Raw genomic sequence first — 7,975 nt, 5'->3', positions numbered from 1 at the left:
GGCAACGCCAGATCCTTAACCCACCGAGCGAGGCCAGGGATTGAACCCACATTCTCATGGATCCTAGTAGGGTTCATTAACTGCTGAGCCAGGAAGGGAACTCCCAGGTCAAGAGAATTTCAGTGATGGGTTTAAAAATCTTTTTCCTTGATGAAATACATCATTTTGTTTGGAGGTAGAAAGCCCGCCCCTGCCCTTTTCCCCTTCCCCGAGACAATCCTGCAGGTGAAAAGTCAGTTAAGAGTCAGGTTGCAAGACTTGCTACCTTCTAGGAGCCTTCTAGAAACATGATAGCCTCCAGGGGCTCTGCCCCACAGCCTAGCATCTGATCAGAATTCCTCATGGGACTTTTTTCAGGGGGAGGGAGAGTGGCTCACTATGGAGAGGAGTTTCCAGAATGAAAATAAACCACCCAACAGTCCAGCTTGTTAATGGAGATCTAGTGACTTAGCCTTACGAAGTTCAGTGTTAAGGAGAAGAGAACAGAATAATTTGTAGAAACTTTTTCTCCCTTAGGAGACATTTAAGAACTGAAAACACATTTAAAAAATTTTTACAGGAATGCCAAGTTTACGTAAAATTATACCAATGATGAAAGAGGCTGGAGAGCAACAACAAGGCCAGCCAAAGTGGATGCCCACAATCCTGGGCTCTTGGGAAACACAGGGGCAAACAGGAACAAGGAAGCCAAGAATGTGAGAATAGGCTGCTTGTGAACACAGCTGGGGAGCACAGCTGGTTCAGTGTCTGAGCTGGGTGAGCTGGGACGGGGTCCTCGCCCACTGAGCTGTGGTTCTAAATGGAGATCCTGAGTAGCTACCTCAGAGGGTTGTAGTAAGACTTCCACCTGAGGAGTTCCCATCGTGGATCAGTGGTTAACAAATCCAACTAGGAACCATGAGGTCGCGGGTTCGATCCCTGGCCTCGTTCAGTGGGTTAAGGATCCGGCATTGCCGTGAGCTGTGGTGTAGGTTGCAGATGCGGCTCGGATCCCGCGTTGCTGTGGCTCTGGCGTAGGCTGGTGGCTGCAGCTCTGATTAGACCCCTAGCAGCGGGAGCGGCCCTAGAAATGGCAAAAAGACCAAAAAAAAAAAAAAAAAAAAAAAATTAGAATTCCACCTGATTACAAATATGTCACGTAACACTGTTTCCAGCACATGGCAGGTGTCGAATCCATAATACCTGTTATTGCTCAGGACCCTTTTGGGTTCGCACGTTGGTCTGTGATTACAAAGAGCCCCATGCTAATGTCTGAAGGCTCACACCGTGTCAGGCCTGAGCGAAGTGTGCTACACATGTTCTGATATTTAATCCTCACATTAACTCAGGTACTGTGACTATTTCTTTCCCCGTTTCCTTTTTAGGGCTGTACCTGTGGCATGAGGAAGTTCCAGGGCTGGGGGCTGGATTGGAGCTGCAGCTGAGGCCTATGTAGAGGCCAGGGGTCAAACCTGCATCCTCATGGTATGTCAAGTTCTTTACCTGCTGAGCCACAACGGGAACTCCAGGTGCTGCTACTATTATTCCATTTGCAGATGTGGAGACTGAGATGGAGAGGGGAGGGTGAGTGGTTTGCCTGGAAGATCCATACGGAGAGAAGGGGTTAGGACCAGGTCTCTTCTTTCTTTTTCTTTAACCAGCCACCCCCCGCCCCCAGGTCTATTCTGACTGCTTTCCGCTATACACCTGTACAGGGAAACTTACAAAAAAAGAAAGAGAAAGATTGAGCATTTGTCATTTTTCTAGTTCCAAGTCTCTTGAAGTATAAAGAAGATCTATTTGTTGCAGGAAAGTGCCAGTGGGCAATTTTTAAATGGATTTAAAAATCCATTTAAAAGGCAGCTTTCTGGATTGGGGCATTTTTGCTTATGTTCAGAGACAAAAGTTTCAGGCCTTAGGTGTTCTGCACACAGTTGTTAGGTTTTGATTTGTATATGGACCTTGGGGGTGGGTCGGTTCCCTGACCTGGGCAGAAGGTCTCCCAGCTCCATTTTTAAGATCGGGAGATGAGTGCTCAGTGGTGTCTGGCCATGAGCTCAAAGTCCTAAGCTCTCACCCTTTGCATGGTCCTGAATGGGAAACATCCATCCCCAGTCATTTTGCTTCCTATGGCTTCTTCCTGCAGTCCACCATTTGCTGATTTGCTCATTCATTCAGCAAACCTGCCACAGTTGTTTATTTGGTTTTTTTTTTTTTGGTTTTTTTTTTGCCTTTTGAGGGCCACCCCCGTGGCATATGGAGGTTCCCAGGCTAGGGGCCTAATGGGAGCTACAGCTGCCAGCCTATGCCAGAGCCATAGCAACGCCAGATCCAAGCCACGTCTTCGAACTTCATACACCACAGATCATGGCAACACTGGATCCTTAACCCAATGAATGAGGCCAGGGATCAAACCCGCAACCTCATGGTTCCTAGTCGGATTCGTTTCCACTGCACCACAATGGGAACTCCCCCGCAACAGTTTAGACAACTGTCCTCTCTCCAGGGACCCAGGACTTTGCAAACAGGGGTGCTGAAGGACCTGTTTTTTTGTTCAATTGGGTTTTTAAATTTTTTAATGTCCGCACCAACGGCATATGAAAGTTCCCAGGCCAAGGACTGAATCCAAGCTGTAGCTTTGACCTACACTGCAGCTAATGCTGGATCCTTTAACCCCCTGTACCAGGCTAGGGATTGAACCTGCACCTCTGCAGTGACCCAAGTTGCCGCAGTCAGATTCTTAACCCATTGTGCCATAGCAGGAACTCCTGAAGGACCTGTTTTTAAAAAATGTCCCAGTTGTCACAATGGACACTTTTGTAAAACATACTAAAAAGGAACTACCAGAAAAAATGAGATTTGAAAACACCGAAATGCAAACCCCAGTTTTTTAGCGTAAGATTCAACAGACCACATATTCAGGAGAACTGTGCTTGAGGATATAATCACGACACAGTGTGACAAATGTCTTCATGGGTCCAAAATCCCCAAAGATAGGAAGATAAGCCGTTCTGTAGGAACCCAAAGGATTTGATCATATATATACTAGAAAGAACCTTGAAAATCAGGGTCTCCAGCTCAACGTCCCCACCTGTCAAATAGTCTATGCCTCCAGATTTTTGGGCGAACCTGAAGCATAAAGCAATAGATGTGCCCAAATATTAGCAATATGGTGCAAATCTTTCTTTCTTTTCTTTTTTTTTTTTTTTTTTTTTGTCTTTCTGTCTTTTCTAGGGCCGCACCCAAGGCATATGGAGGTTCCCAGGCTAGGGGTCGAATTGGAGCTGTAGCTGCTGGCCTACACCAGAGCCACAGCAACTCGGGATCTGAGCCACGTCTGCAAACTACACCACAACTCACGGCAACACCAGATCCTTAACCCACTGAGCAAGGTCAGGGATTGAACCCGCAACCTCATGGTTCCTAGTTGGATTCATTAACCACTGAGCCATGACGGGAACGCCTGTGCAAATCTTTCATCACCAGGTTCAAGAACTCCACTGCTTAGATGAAATCCATGGAGACTTACCTATGTAGTATTCTACAAATTAAAATAGTTTAAAATAATTTTTATGATAAAAATCAAGCATTTTTTTTAGGGGAAAAAAGTCTCCCTTTCACTCTTCCTTCTAAGTCTTTTTTTCCTTTTTTTAATTTTAAGATTTTTTTGTTATAGTTGATATATAAGTCTTTTATTATACATGCACAAATATAGCAATGGGCCAGACCATACAGAGATTCATCTATTTATCTCTCTACCTACCTGTCTACAATTTTGTTGGTCATGCCTGAAGCATGTGGAAGTTCCCTGCCTCAGGGATTGAACCCCTATCACAGCAGTGACCAAGGCTGCTGCCGTGACAACACTGGATCCTTAATCTGATGTGCCACAGGAGAGCTCCGATCTCTAAATTTTTTTTTTTCTTAACAAATCCTGCTTGTTTCACTCCACAACGTATCATGGTGATACGCCCACTTACTGCTTCTCTACCCTCCTCATTCTTTTTTTCCTGGCTGTGTCGCTTTCCAAGCCATAGGCGTGCCATGACTTACTGAGGCAGTCTTGTGATCGCTTAGGTCATCTTGTGGACGTTTCGGTCATCCTTACTCAGAGTGCTGCCGTGAACATCCTGTGCATATGTCCTATGCACTCATGTGTGTTATTTCTCTAGGAGCGATTCCAGCCAAACTAGCAGTGGGCGTGCACATTTCAAATTATGAAGGTGCTGCCAAGATTGTCCTCCTGAAAGATGGCACTCGTGGTCGTCAGATTTGAGAGTTGGAAGATGTGTCGACCACACCCCTCCTTTGGCCCATGAGAGGCTGAAAGTGGGAAGAGTCTGATCAAGGTCACCGGTGACTTCAAGACAGCGCCAAGAACGCAGCCTCCTGACTCTCTTTTCAGTGAGGTTCCAGGATTTTTTCCTTTTTTTAAATCAACCTCTAACAGCCTGAGCCATTTACCTTGATTGGGAGGGGGCCCCCCTGTGTAGCACCAGAAATTGATGTTTTGAATAATTATATTCTTGTCAAATTTAAACCTTGGTCCTTCAGATTGTCCTAAGTCCCTTAAGAAAGGGACTATGGGAGTTCCCTGGTGGCCCAGTGGTTAAGGATTCAGCATTGTTACTTCGTGGCTCGGGTTTTGATCCCTGGCCCAGGAACTTCCGCATGCCTCGGGTGTGGCCACACACACACACACACACACACACACACACACACACAAGAAAAAGAAAAGAAAAAGAAAAAGAAAGGAACTGTGATGTGGGTGCCTTCCTCCCCCTCTGGGAAGAACATCTGATTCCTGTTTGAATCAAATAAATATAGTGAGCAAGGTATAGAACTTGGCCTCCAAGCTTAGCTCTGCTCTGACTTTGTGATTTGGGGCGTGGTGTTGAGCCGCTCAACTGTGACTCAGTTTCCCCCATCGGGAGGAGTAACCCTCCCAGAGTCATCGTCAAGGCAAAATGAGAATAACGTGCGGGAAAGGCTTGGGAGGCTCCCAGAAAACTCTGGTTTCCTCCTCCCATCCTTGTCCTGCTGCGCGTTGGAAAAGATCAGGATAATAGGTCGAGGCATCCGACAGAGGGCGCTGTCTGAGTTGGAAGCCGGAGTCTTCTCGACTCGAGCGGAGCGTTAGCCGCTCCCGCGTGCTAATAAATTCCCAGCGTTTAAATTTAATTAAGGTCAGAATCATTTTTACTTATCGCTGGTGAGCTGCCCTGCAGAGGTTTTTTAAGGACAAGAAGTGGCCACATCCCCAAATTCCACAGACACTCCCTTCAATCGCATCCCTCTCTGAACTTTCCTAAATATCATCATCTGTCTTCGCTTCTCTGTCTTCCGCATCATCTGTCTCCCTTTACGGCATCACTATCTCTTGGGCCATCTAGGGCCGTAACTTTATTTTGGACGCTCTCTCTCCCTCACTCCGTGTATCCCCGTGGCTGCCTGATTCAGCGTGCCAAACACGCTGGTCCTTCCGCATTGCCCCCAGCAGCACCCCGGGGGCAGACCTTGGTCACCTCCTGCCGGAACTGGACTCCACGTCCAGGCAGGACTAGGGAGCCCCAGCTTGAGTGCTACAGCCAGAGCCATGTGATCCGGCTCCCCAGCGCCCGGCGGCTGGGTGACCAGCCCTCCCCTCTGTCAGCTTAGCCCCCCCCCCCTCCCCTTTGGTTCCCGTGATAACGGCTGCCATCTACCGAGGGCTGACTGCGAAGGTAAGGCCTTTATGAGGCACGGTGTCATTGAATTCTCAGGAGACAGGAACTGTTATTGTCCCCTGATTACGGACCTGGAAGCCGGGAGCCAGCAGAGTGTAGAGACTCGCTTAAGGTCACACAGCCTGGACGGGGTGATGTTGGGATCAAAAGCCCTAGCTGTCGTCTTCTTTTTTTTTTCTCTCCCTTTTTCTTTTTAGGGCTGCACCTGCAGCATAAGGAAGTTCCCAGGCTAGGGGTTGAATTGGAGCTGCAGCTACCAGCCTACACCACAGCCAGAGCAATGCAGGATCTGAGCCGCATTTGTAACCTATGCCACAGCTCACGGCAACGCAAGCTCCTTAACCCACTGAGTGGGGCCAGGGATCGAACCCACATCCTCTTGGTTACTAGTTGGGTTGATCACCTGCTGAGCCACAATAGGAACTCCTCCTAGGTGTCTTAACTGTTTCCATACAGTGGTTCTAACCCCACTGGGGTGTGTTAAGAGGGTCCTTGAAGTGTCAAAAATGGCAAAGGTTTCTAATTTCTACTTTAGAAAGATGAGGAATTATTTTAAAATTCCCCCTGAAAACACCTGGCAGTGTAGGACTTCTGCTTGCCCAGTGAGTCCAGAAAAAATGAGCATGAGTGTGGCTTGGCCACTTGCTTGGTTTCAGCGGCACTTCTTGAGCGCCATGCAGTCACATGACATTAAATTGCTTTAATTCTTACTCTACTGCTTCACTCATACCCTCGCAGAACACTGGGTTGTAATCTGACAAATTTATGGAGAGCCCATGTTACTGAAAAATCAACATTAAAAAGAAAAATATAGGAGTTCCCGTCGTGGCGCAGTGGTTAACGAATCCGACTAGGAACCATGAGGTTGCGGGTTCGATCCCTGGCCTCACTCATTGGGTTAACAATCTGGCGTTGCCGTGAGCTGTGGTGTAGGTTGCAAACGCGGCTCGGATCCTGCGTTGCTGTGGCTCTGGCGTAGGCTGGCGGCTACAGCTCCGATTCAACCCCTAGCCTGGGAACCTCCATATGCCACGGGAGTGGCCCAAGAAATGGCAAAAAGACCAAAAAAAAAAAAAAAATAGCAATGATTCTAGACACATCTGTACTTTCTTGGTTAGTGAGGCCATGCTTACAAATAAAAATCTTAAAATAAGCTCTCCTTACCTCTTAGAAACAAATACAAAAATAAAAAAATAAACTTTTAAAAACACAAAATGCAAGGATTCCACAACAGGTGGCTGGTGGGACTATGGTCCTTTTACTAGACGAATCTTCATGAAGTCAGGGACCATGTCTTTTACTGCTGGACGGCCAGTTCCTGGCACATAGGAGGCTGTCAGGAAATGGTTGTTGAGTGAATGATTGGTTGCACCCAGGATGAAATGTGAATTTTTGGACTTGGTCCCTTTAGGAAGAACTGAACGATGACCCAGATTTCCTGCCCTTTATAGTTTGTGACATTCTCCTCATGGTCTCCTTTGATCCCTACAATTACCTCTGCTGTGGCTGGGACAAGTCGTGTCCCCACCCCGTTTCAGAGGTGGTTGGGCGAGGTGAAATGCTGAGCGCAGGTCCCACAGTGAGGGACAGAGGCCAGGGCTTTCAAATCCAAATCCTGTTCTCGTCCCACTGTCTTCCGCTCTCCATCGCCGAAGGGGGTCCAGAGACTGGAGACTAAACCAAGCAAGGGTCAGGTTCCACGTCTGTAGAGTGGACGTTTTGATTTGCATTCATCTCTGCTGTCCCTGGACCTCTTTCTTCTTTGCCTCCTCCCCTAGGTGGTCCCGCTCACTGCCATCGCTTTAAACACCGCCTGTGTGCTCACGGCCTTCGCTGGTGTCTCCTGCCCTAACTCGCCCCTGGACGCCCTCTGTGGATATCTGCTTACCTGGCTCCTCTGTTCCTTCTACCTACTGAGCATCTCAAACCAACACGGGCCGAACGGAACTCTTGATCCCCCCCACCCCCACCACCCCCTTTCCATCAAGAAGCTTCTTCCAGCTCAGCAGATGGCGACTCCATCCTTGACCTTGAGTCTTCTAGAGGGTTACCACCGCCACTGTCCTCGGCGCCTCTGCTTCTCTCACACTCCATGTCCAGTCCTACTGGCCCCATCTCCAGAATACATCCAGAATCCATCTGCTTCTCACCACCTCCATACTGTCTATCCTGGCCCAAGTCACTATCATCTCTTGCCTGGATTATTATTATTATTATTTGCTTTTTAGGGCCGTGCCTGCAGCATATGGAAGCTCCCCGGCTAGGGGTTG

General features: G+C 48.0%; 1 long non-coding RNA gene across 1 annotated transcript; it reads right to left on the bottom strand.

Moving 5' to 3' along the window:
* Positions 1–550: 550 nt before the first annotated feature.
* Positions 551–7,408, bottom strand: LOC146395369 (uncharacterized). The gene is made up of 3 exons (XR_014832578.1): positions 7,201–7,408; positions 1,483–1,576; positions 551–1,063 (listed from the first exon to the last, which is right to left on the bottom strand). It is a non-coding gene; the product is annotated as an uncharacterized LOC146395369 (long non-coding RNA).
* Between the last annotated feature and the right edge of the window lie 567 nt (positions 7,409–7,975).

The sequence above is a fragment of the Sus scrofa genome, chromosome 17, assembly GCF_054392235.1.
Source record: "Sus scrofa isolate SSC_HxYL_T2T_F1_AM1 chromosome 17, Sscrofa_HxYL_maternal_Yorkshire_Landrace_v2.0, whole genome shotgun sequence".
NCBI lineage: Eukaryota > Metazoa > Chordata > Mammalia > Artiodactyla > Suidae > Sus > Sus scrofa.
The sequence above is the reverse complement of the archived record's forward strand: the minus strand, read 5'-3'. Positions and strand labels throughout refer to the sequence as shown.